This window comes from Melospiza georgiana, chromosome 22 (assembly GCF_028018845.1).
Source record: "Melospiza georgiana isolate bMelGeo1 chromosome 22, bMelGeo1.pri, whole genome shotgun sequence".
Lineage (NCBI taxonomy): Eukaryota > Metazoa > Chordata > Aves > Passeriformes > Passerellidae > Melospiza > Melospiza georgiana.
The window spans coordinates 8,829,586-8,839,334 of NC_080451.1; positions in this window are offsets into that span (position 1 = coordinate 8,829,586).

A 9,749-nucleotide genomic window follows, 5' to 3' on the forward strand; every position below is an offset into this window, starting at 1 on the left:
GTGTTTGGAATTAAATATTCCACTGGATGCTTTTCCTCAGGGTTCAGGCAGAGCTAAACTTTGAGCTTTTGTGATCTCAGAAGGTTTCATTTCCTTTCAAACCCCATCACTCCCATTAATATTTCCTATTTCGCTTCTCTGTGCGCTCCCAGGTACTGAGGGAACCCAAACACAGGAACCAACTTCTGCAGCTGCTCTGGAAGCTGACACATCTCCAGGGAATTCTTTTTCCTGCCTTTGAGCCCAGGTCATTGTCCTTCCCAGCTCCAGAGCTGGTGGAAGTGTGGCTCTGGCCCAGAGCTGTGCAAACCCAGGAATTTAACGAGTCTCCTTGTGCCCAAGTGAGGACAGTCCCCTTGGCTTGCAGGGGCAGATGTTCCCCTCTAATGACAGCTAATCTAAAAGCCATTTCTCTCACCATCATGCCCCTGCAGAAGATAAACTGTTATCATTGTGCTGCTGCTGCATCCAGCAGTTTCCAATTTGCCAGGGCTCCAAGGAGCTGCTGCCACCAGAAATTGGATGTGGTACATGAAATGATCTCTGGCACTGCCGCCTGCCTTTGGAGCCTTGGCTGCTTCCCTTGGATTTCAGCCACGCTGATCTGGGCTGGGATCTGCTGCTTCTCTCAGCCATTACTCAGTGGCACCTCAAGAAAAGGCAGGTCATTGTTTAGAGTCCAAAGCTGCGGGATTCGGGAGATTCCTTCCCCTCCTGCTCCTGCTGTGCATTTCAGGAATGAATATTTTCCATATCAGGAATGACTTTTCCAGAGACTGCACCTGCCCACAGGCGTGTACACACAACCCCGAGCACTGGAGCAGTGGTTTCTTGGCTCCCAGAAGTGCCTGAAGGGCAGAAAACAAACACATCTGGTATTGCTGGTTGTAGCTCTCAGCAGCTGAAGATGTTTGAGAATGGGTGGGGAACAAATTTCCACCCCAAAATGGGAGGCTGGAGAACATGAGCCAGTCCCAAAGATGTCAGCTGAGAGTGGAAACCATTCATGATCAGAGTGATGCTGTTTTAATGCCTCACTAATGAACCAGCAATTGAGAAAAGTGAGAAAACAGCTCCAGTCCTGGCCCTCCCTGAAGTCACAGCCTGGTGCCACTGACACTCTGGGTCCCACACCTCAATACAAGTGTGGAACCTTCACCTCTAAGGTGTGCAACCAGGCGATTTTCAATTTATTCACTTCCAAAGTCTACCTTGGGCACAACATGTATGGCCAAAACCTCCTGGAAACCTTGGCAAGGCTCCCTTGTGTCCCTGAGAGCCACTGGGGACACGTTCTGTGCCAGAGCAGCTGTGGTTTAGGTGTGCCACCAGCCAACCTGATAATTTCTGTGTTTCTGTGCTCTCTACACAACGCCAAAGAGTCAGGAGCTGCAGAGAATGAACGAGAACAAGAATTTCCCCCTGGACTCCAAAGAAAATTAAGAGCAGTAGCTCATAATCAGTTTGCACGCCTCATTCCTGAACTGCATCAGTAAATGAGAAAATTTAGCTGTAAAGCCAGGGGAGGATTGTAGGAGGGAGCAGGAGGATGTTAATGATTCCATTCCACCCTGGTTTGCATTTTGTTATCCCCTTCATTTGTGCTTTCATCTCCAGGTGGGTGCTGCCACACCAAAAACCTCCTTGGGGTAACCCAGAGTGAGGGACCTGGAGTCCCCACAGGGCCCCAGGCTCAGATCCAGATCAGTAGTGGATGAAATGGAAAACTGACAGGGATTGGCATTTCCCCACTTGAAATGACCACCTCAGAGAGCTTCTTGATTGCTTGGAAAGCTCAGATGTGCTGTTAGAAGACATTCCAGCACTGGTAATGTGCTCCATCTGTTCTCTGCAAGTCACAAATTTCAAATCTGAAATTATTGGGAACACCTCTGAGTGCCTGTCACGGTGCAGGGTTTGTTCTCCCTCTGTAGATTTGAACAATGGGAACAATTATACCTTGCCTTGTGCTAATTTTTGCAGCCTTGCCAAGAGGATTTTTTGCAATGCTGTTTCTTTTCTTCTCGTGCATCATTTGGCCATTCTTGATCAGCTTCCTGAAGTAAGCAGGTAATTAATTAGCCATCTACAGAAATTGCCCTGTGTCCACAGCAATAATGTGCTTGGATGTTTTAATTGATTGCATTCTCAAACGGCTTGGACGCCTTAAATGCCAGCTAATGCAATCCAATTAAGACTCCTAATAAACCTGCCTGATGAACTGCAGGATAATCACACATCAAGCACAGATGCAGAGGAAAATGCCACTGGAGTGACAGTTCAGAATAGGCTGTGTCATTTGGGAAGATCCAAACCATTCTCAGCTGGGAAACTGGGAACATTCCCTCTGACTGGGGCTGGGTTTGGGGCCCAGCACCTGATCCAACACAACTTTTAAACACACATTTGCACCAGTTTTCCTATGTACAAAACCTTTTACACAGAGTCATGGAACAGCCCAGGTTGGAAGGGACACCAAAATGTCATGTGAGCCAACCTGAGTGGAAAAGGGGTCCTACATAAAATTATCCAGCACGCTGCCCAGCCTGGGAAATCTTATTAAATTCCACTGAGCTGGACCTTATCATGTCCCTCGGGTGGCTCTTCCAGTGATTGATTATTCTCACTGGCAAAAAAATAATTCTTTTATCAAGATTAAGTCAAGATTAAACTTTTCCCACTCCAACATCCTTTTGGCCCTCGTCTCCCACGTGAAAATAAATCAATAATCACCCTGAGGGAGCACAAATGCAAAGGAGATTTCAGGTGATATGGAGGGGGGAGGCTCTTAAAAATATAATTCAAAGAAAATTAGCCGAGACAGCAGGAAATTGAATAAACTCCTACTGGGATGGGACAGGATGTGAAATTCCAGTAGTGCCCCACAAGTAACTTATCTGAAGATGGTGCAGTGTCTTTGTGGCAGCTCTGGAGGTCTTTCCTCAGCCCAAACAGAGATTAGGGATTTAATGGAGCAATCTGTGTGAAATTCTCTGCTCTGTTCTGCCAGATGCCAGACAAGACATAATAGCTCCTCTGGCATCAATGTCTATTAATCTAATGCTGACTTTGATTCTCTGTGTGACTCCCTTTCATCTGTAAAATGGGGATAATTCTCTCTTTCAGATGCCTGTCAGTACCTCTTCGTTCTGGGTACATGGTGCTTTGAAGATGACATTATTTGTACATTTTCTATTATTGTCAAAAAGCTGCACCTTGTCCCTGTCCCCAGCCCCTTGAAAATAGGAATTATCTCCTTTCCATTTTTAAAAGCAGTACATTTAATGGAACAGCTGAAACTTGCATGTGCTCTGTTAACTGAAAATAATTTAAGGTAAAATATCTGAGGTTTATTTTGTTTGGAATCTGTCTTCCTATACTGCAAAACAAGGTAAAAAAATACCTTTATGTACATGGAATTTTGAAGTGTTTTCTTTTTCATTAAGAATATAACTGCAATACTGAAATAATTACAATACTGAAATTGGGTGTGAAAATGAGACACCTGCATTCCAGAAGTCTTGAAAAACCTCTTGAGGAATAAACCTCTGAAACTTGCATGTGCTCTGTAACTGAAAATAATTTAAGGTAAAATAACTGAGATTTGGTTTGTTTGGAATCTGTCTTCCTCTACAGCAAAGCAAGGTAGAAAAAAATACCTTTATGCCTTTCTAGTTATGTACGTGGAATTTTGAAGTGTTTTTTTCATTTAGAATTCAATTGCAATACTGAAATCATTACAATACTGAAATAATTATAATACTCAAATTGGGTGTGAAAATGAGACACCTGCATTCCAGAAGTCTTGAAAAGCCTCTTGAGGAAAAAAAGGCAAAGTACCTTATGGAAAATGAGAACTTTCCTAAGAATTAATTACTGGAATAAAGAGAATTCTCCAAATGCTGAGAAGCCAGGAAATCACCTTGTCCTCTTAAAGGCAGCCCTACTACACAGGGCTAATTTCCTAATTTCCAGTCTAGACATCAAACCAAGTGATTTCAGACGTGTTGGAAGGGGTTAAATCCCAGAGAAGTCTCAGAGCATTTAATTCATTGGGCACTGGGAGCCCCCTGCGTGTGAGAGAGGGGGAGAGAGGGAGATTTGGGCACTGCACTGTGCAAGGACCATTCCTGGGGAGAGCCTCAGTGCTGGGAACGTCCATAAAAGGAATAAAATTCCTTTCTGACTGCCAGGAGACACGACCAGCCCAGTTCCACCCCACAGACTGCTCCAGGCACCTCTGCAGCTGAAAATCCTCCTCCACACGAGCCAGGTAAGGCACCTTCACCTTTCTACCTGCTTGTCTCTGCAGTGAATGCAGCCAGAAACTCAGGGCAGGAGCTGCTGGACCTTTCCTGCATAACAACATTTGGGATCTGATCGTTTTTAATTCTGGGGGTGCTCCAAGGATGCTCATCCCAAAAGGGAGAGCAAGAGAAGAGTTTTGAAACTTCGAGGTTTTCCCAATTCTCAACTGTTTGAGCTGTGCCTCTACCAGGACTTATTTCAGCTGGCAGCCAACCTGCTCCAAGGAGATATTTCAGTGCTGAGCTTTATTTCTTTTCTGCTGGCTGACAGATGACAGGGTTCTGCTGGCTCTCAGAGACAAACCCATTATTTCTGAGCACAATGAGTTCTCCTCTGTGGGCAGCATCCCTGCCACAATAAATCACAGGCTACATCCAGCCATTGTCCTGGAGCCAGGCATCTGCTGATTCACCAGGGAGAGGCTGCTGGGTTGGGCTTATTTTTTTTTTTTTGTTTTAATGTCACCCTATAGCTTCAGATTTAAGTAAAAAGTGTATCATAATCTCATTTGTTGGCATTTTGACTGGACACTGTTCTGGTTACTAAACTGACCATTTCACACATGCATTATAAATCTTGGTTCAGGTCAGTTTTCCTGTTTAGGTTAATTTATACACACAGAAGAAATAGATTTTGTATCTGTGTAAGCTGAACATTGAAACTCAGATGACACCAGGTAACAGCTCTCTTTCCAGACTCATGGTTCTTTATTGTATTAAAGCCAAAAAAGTAAAAAATAAAACAGATTTTAAGCAGTCTTGGAGGAGTTTTGGAGCTGCTCCTCACACAGAAGAGCTGATCATTTCTAACCTGCACTTCACACACTACAGGTGATTCCAGATCTGGAATTCCACTGACACAGAACTGCCTCAAATATTTTATTTTATGCACAGGCAAAGGATTCAGGGCAAACTACAAACCCTGACAGCCAGAGGGGAGAGAATTTCCCTCCCATCCCAGACAGATATGGATACAGATATATATATATTTACATAGATATCTATAAGGATGTACCAGATAGAGATGGAGACCTTGTTTCCATGGCAACAACTCTTAAGACAAATCCCACTAAAGATGCTGCCACGTCCTGCTTGGCTCAGATTGCTTTAGGACATGGAGTTGTTTTCACATTTCACATTTGGTGGAGCTGTTTAATTCCTGCAGGAGAGCCCCAGAGCTCCAGCTGGGAAATCACTGCTCCACTGCACATCCACTCCCTGGATTTCTGGGAGCAGCAACCATGGGATCATCTGTTCAGGCGACCCAGAGCATTCAATCCCATCAATATCAACACTAAAAACTGTGCAAAAATTGGGCAGGCAACTAAAGTAGGTAATATGTTCTGATATAATACTATCAGATGCATATATATATAATTTTAGGTTATATATTCTCATGTATTCTTATAAGCACAAAGTTTTTGAGGTTGGTTCACATCATTGGTGACAAAACAAACACAGGAAGAGAGGAAAAAATACAATTTCTGATAATTTTTATCTTCAGAATCAATTCCTTCAGAAGGAGGAGTTGAAGGTCAACTTGACATTATGGCAACTATGACACAGCAACCAAACTTCTGAGCAAGATAAAAAAGTCCTCGAAGAGTCTCATCCCAGGTATTTATTCCAGATTCTCCAGGGGAAATATGAAGACAAAAATATTCAAGTGCTGTCTCCCAGACAGGTGAAACACCAGCTCAAATGCTTGCTGTCCAGGGCTGGAATCTCTGCCCTAAGTTCCCCCCCAGAAATGAGATTTTTTCCCAAAGAGAAAAGCACTGCATAAAACCCCAGAGCTGCTCCCTGTCTGTGTTCAGGAGTTCTGTGCAGTTTGGGATGTTTCATGTCTGAGGAAGCATCTTTGGAGTAAATATTCACATGTGGGGTGAATATTCCCACTAAACACACCCCACAAAGAGGCTTGGCTGCTCAAACCCCATCCCTGCAGGATCCAAGGGTAAAATTCCCTGATTTGAGGTTTTTTTCCAAGCTGTAACCCTGCCACACTCTGAGCTCTTTACACTTCCAAGTTCCAGTAACAGGAGAGCCTCCTTCGCAAAGTTCCAAAGTAAGCAAAAAGGGAAAAAGTCCTTTCAAAGTGGCCCAACCCAAACAGCAAATGCCTCATTGCTTCATCTGGTTTGTGTCTACGTTGCTTTGGGGAGAGAGGATGTTTTCCAAGAACTGAAAACCCCCACAGTTCCTCAATCTCTGGAAGAAGAAACCCCCAGAGAAAGTGTTCACTTTCCCAGCATTGCAAAGAGGAATTAAGCTTTTTAGAAAAGCTCTTTTGTAAAATGAAGGGCTGATAGAAGGCGGGGCGAACCAGCAGATGAGAATTTCTGCGGGTACTGATTAAATGATGAATAATTTAATTGAATGTGAGATTTAGGGGGAAAATAAATAACAGAGCAAGCCCATTCCACCTCCCAGCACGGAGCTGCCTTTGCCACAGAGGCTGCAAGGTGAGAGTGAGAGTGTCAGAAATCAAAGCAGCTCTGTCCCCTCCGAAGCAGTGACCAGAACAGGGACCTTGCTGCACTGCCAGCATGATGGATTGCTCCATTCCAGTGACCAATCCAAGCTGCTCGACATAATCAAAATTAATGATTCTGCAAATAAGTCCTTTACAGTTGCTGGTGCTGCTCACACAGAAAATAAGGGGTTTCTTGAGTTTTGTTTGAGTTGGGTTGGATTTTTTTTTTTGTTTTTTTCACCTAGCACAGCAGAAGGAATAAAGCTCTTAGATTCTTGGCATCTTGGTTCTCCACCTCTAAAATGGGCAAAATAATAGTGTGTTATGGCCATGGTGTAAGAATAAATACATTAAATCTATGAGAAAAACTACATTAAATCTATGAGAATAGCTACATTAAACCGACAAAAAGAATTACATTAAAACTATGAGAATAACCACATTAAATCTACAAAATTAACTATAATAAATCTTTAAAAAATGCCACATTAAATCTATGACAATAACCACATAAAGGTACAAAAAGAATTACATTAAATCTATGAGAATAACTACATTAAATCTGCAAAATTAACCACGTCAAATCTACAAAAAATGCCAATTAAATCTATGAGAATAGCCACATTAAATCTACAAAATTAACTACATTAAATCTACAAAATTAGCTACATTCAATCTACAAAAATTGCCACATTAAGTCCTGTGAGTACCCTGCCTGTTGCAGTTTTATGGATGCCAACCAGGTAGATCCTATTCGGAGCAAGCTTAGTTGTAAAGTAAGAGTAAAACTACTCCACAACAAGGAAGATTCCCATAAACTAATCCTAGTTAGCTGCAGAAATTTCTGCAAACAGAAACGAGAGGCCTTAAATCCTAATTAAATCCTACTTAAATCCTAATTAAATGTATAGATTTGTGCTTAGCAGTGCCCCTGCCTGCTGCAGCTCTGTTTGCCATATGGACACCCAGGAGCATTTCCCATCCCTGGGTTTTCCTGCTCCCCCTCAGCTGCTGGGATCAGAATTGCTGCCTTCACACTTGCCTGGAGACCCAGTGAACCTGAATCTGGAGAGGAAAAAGTGAAAGGGAAGTTCTCCCAGGGGGTTTTGAGGCAGAATGGTGACTGGGAGAAGGAATTGGTGTTTATTCTTGGAACGCTGAGTGTCCAAGCAAAAAGCCACAAAGGAGCCTCTGCTCTGCCCCCAGCACCTCCTCCTGAGCTCACGCACAAAACTTGGAGTGCAGAGGCACAACCTGGCATTTCTGCCGTGTGAAATCCTGCAGTGAGAGGAAAACACCTCCAGCCCACCCTTCCCTTCTCCCGGGGTCTGTCTGCAGTGGGGTGAAACTAAACCCATGGGAAACCCACCCTGCCCTGGCTTTTATGCCTGTCCCAGCTGTTCCCAGCCACATTTCCATTCAGAGATTGTGTGCACTGCCCGCACCAACCCATAAATCAGCCTGTTTGCTGATTTACACTCTGTGAACACTTCTCCTTCATCCCACCCCAAAGCTGCCCGTGCTCGGGGAAGCTGAAGAGCTCCAGTGGGTTCCCAACTCCCTGCAAGGGCAGCGGCCAAATAATGGGGTGGCTGCAGGGGTAACAGGATCCCGAGTGGAATTCAGGGATAACAGGTTCCTAGGTGGCATTTAAGGGGTAACAGGATCCTGGGTGGCTCCAGGAGTAACAGGATCCTGGGTGGCATCCCAGGGGTAAAAGGATCCCATGTGGAATCGCAGGGAATAACAGAATCCCGGGGTGGAAATCCAGGGGCAACAGAATTCTGGGTGGCATTCAGGGATAACAGAGTCCCGGGTGGCATTCCGGGCTGACAGAATAATGGGTGGCATTCAGGGGTGACAGAATAACGGGGTGGTTCCAGGGATAACAGGATCCCGGGTGGAATTCAGGGATAACAGAATAATGGGGTGGCTCCAGGAGAGTCTGGGTGGAATTCAGGGATAACAGGATCCCAGGTGGCTCCAGGGGTAACAGAATCCTGGGTGGAAACCCAGGGATAACAGGATCCCAGGTGGCATCCCAGGATAACAGAATCTAGGGGGGCATTCTGGGGTAACAGAATAACGGGATGGCTCCAGGGGTAACAGAATCCCGGGTGGAAATCCAGGGACAGCAGAACCCCGGGTGGATTCAGGGCTACACAACCCCGGGTAGAAATCCCGGGCTAACACAATCCCGGGTGGATTCCGGGCTAACAGAACACCGGGGCTAACACAATCCCGGGATAACAGAACTGCAGATGGAAATCCAGGGCTAACAGAACCCCGAGGATAACACAGTCTCGGGTGGATCCCGGGCTAACAGAGCTCCGGGGCTAACAGAACCCCGGGTGGATTCCGTGCTTACACAATCCCGGGTGCATTCGGGGCTAACAGAACCCCGGGGCCAACACAATCCCGGGATAACAGAACTCCAGATGGAAATCCAGGGATAACAGAACTCCAGATGGAAATCCCGGGATAACAGAACCCCGGGGATAACACAATCCCGGATGGATTCCGGGCTAACAGAACCCCGGGGATAACACAATCCCGGGCTAACAGAACTCCAGATGGAAATTCAGGGATAACAGAAACCCGGATGGATTCAGGGCTAACAGAGCCCCGCGGATCTCGGAGCCGCCGCCGCCGCTCGGAGCGCCTCCAGCCCATCCCATCCCATCGCATCCCATCCCTCCTCCCCTCCGGAGCATCTCCCGGCGCTGGGAAGGGCTCGGGGCTGAGCTGCCCAGCCTGGGCATGGCTCGGAGCAGCCGGGCACAGCCGCAGCCGCCCGGAGCCTCCCGCCGTGCCCATCCCGTGCCCCCGGAGCCGCTCCCGGGCACCTGCGAGGGTCCCAGCCGGGATCCCGTGAATGGTGACAGCGGTGACAGAATCTCAGCCTGGATTGTTTGAATGGTGGCAGAGGTGACAGGATCCCAGCCTGGATTCTCTGAGTGGAGACG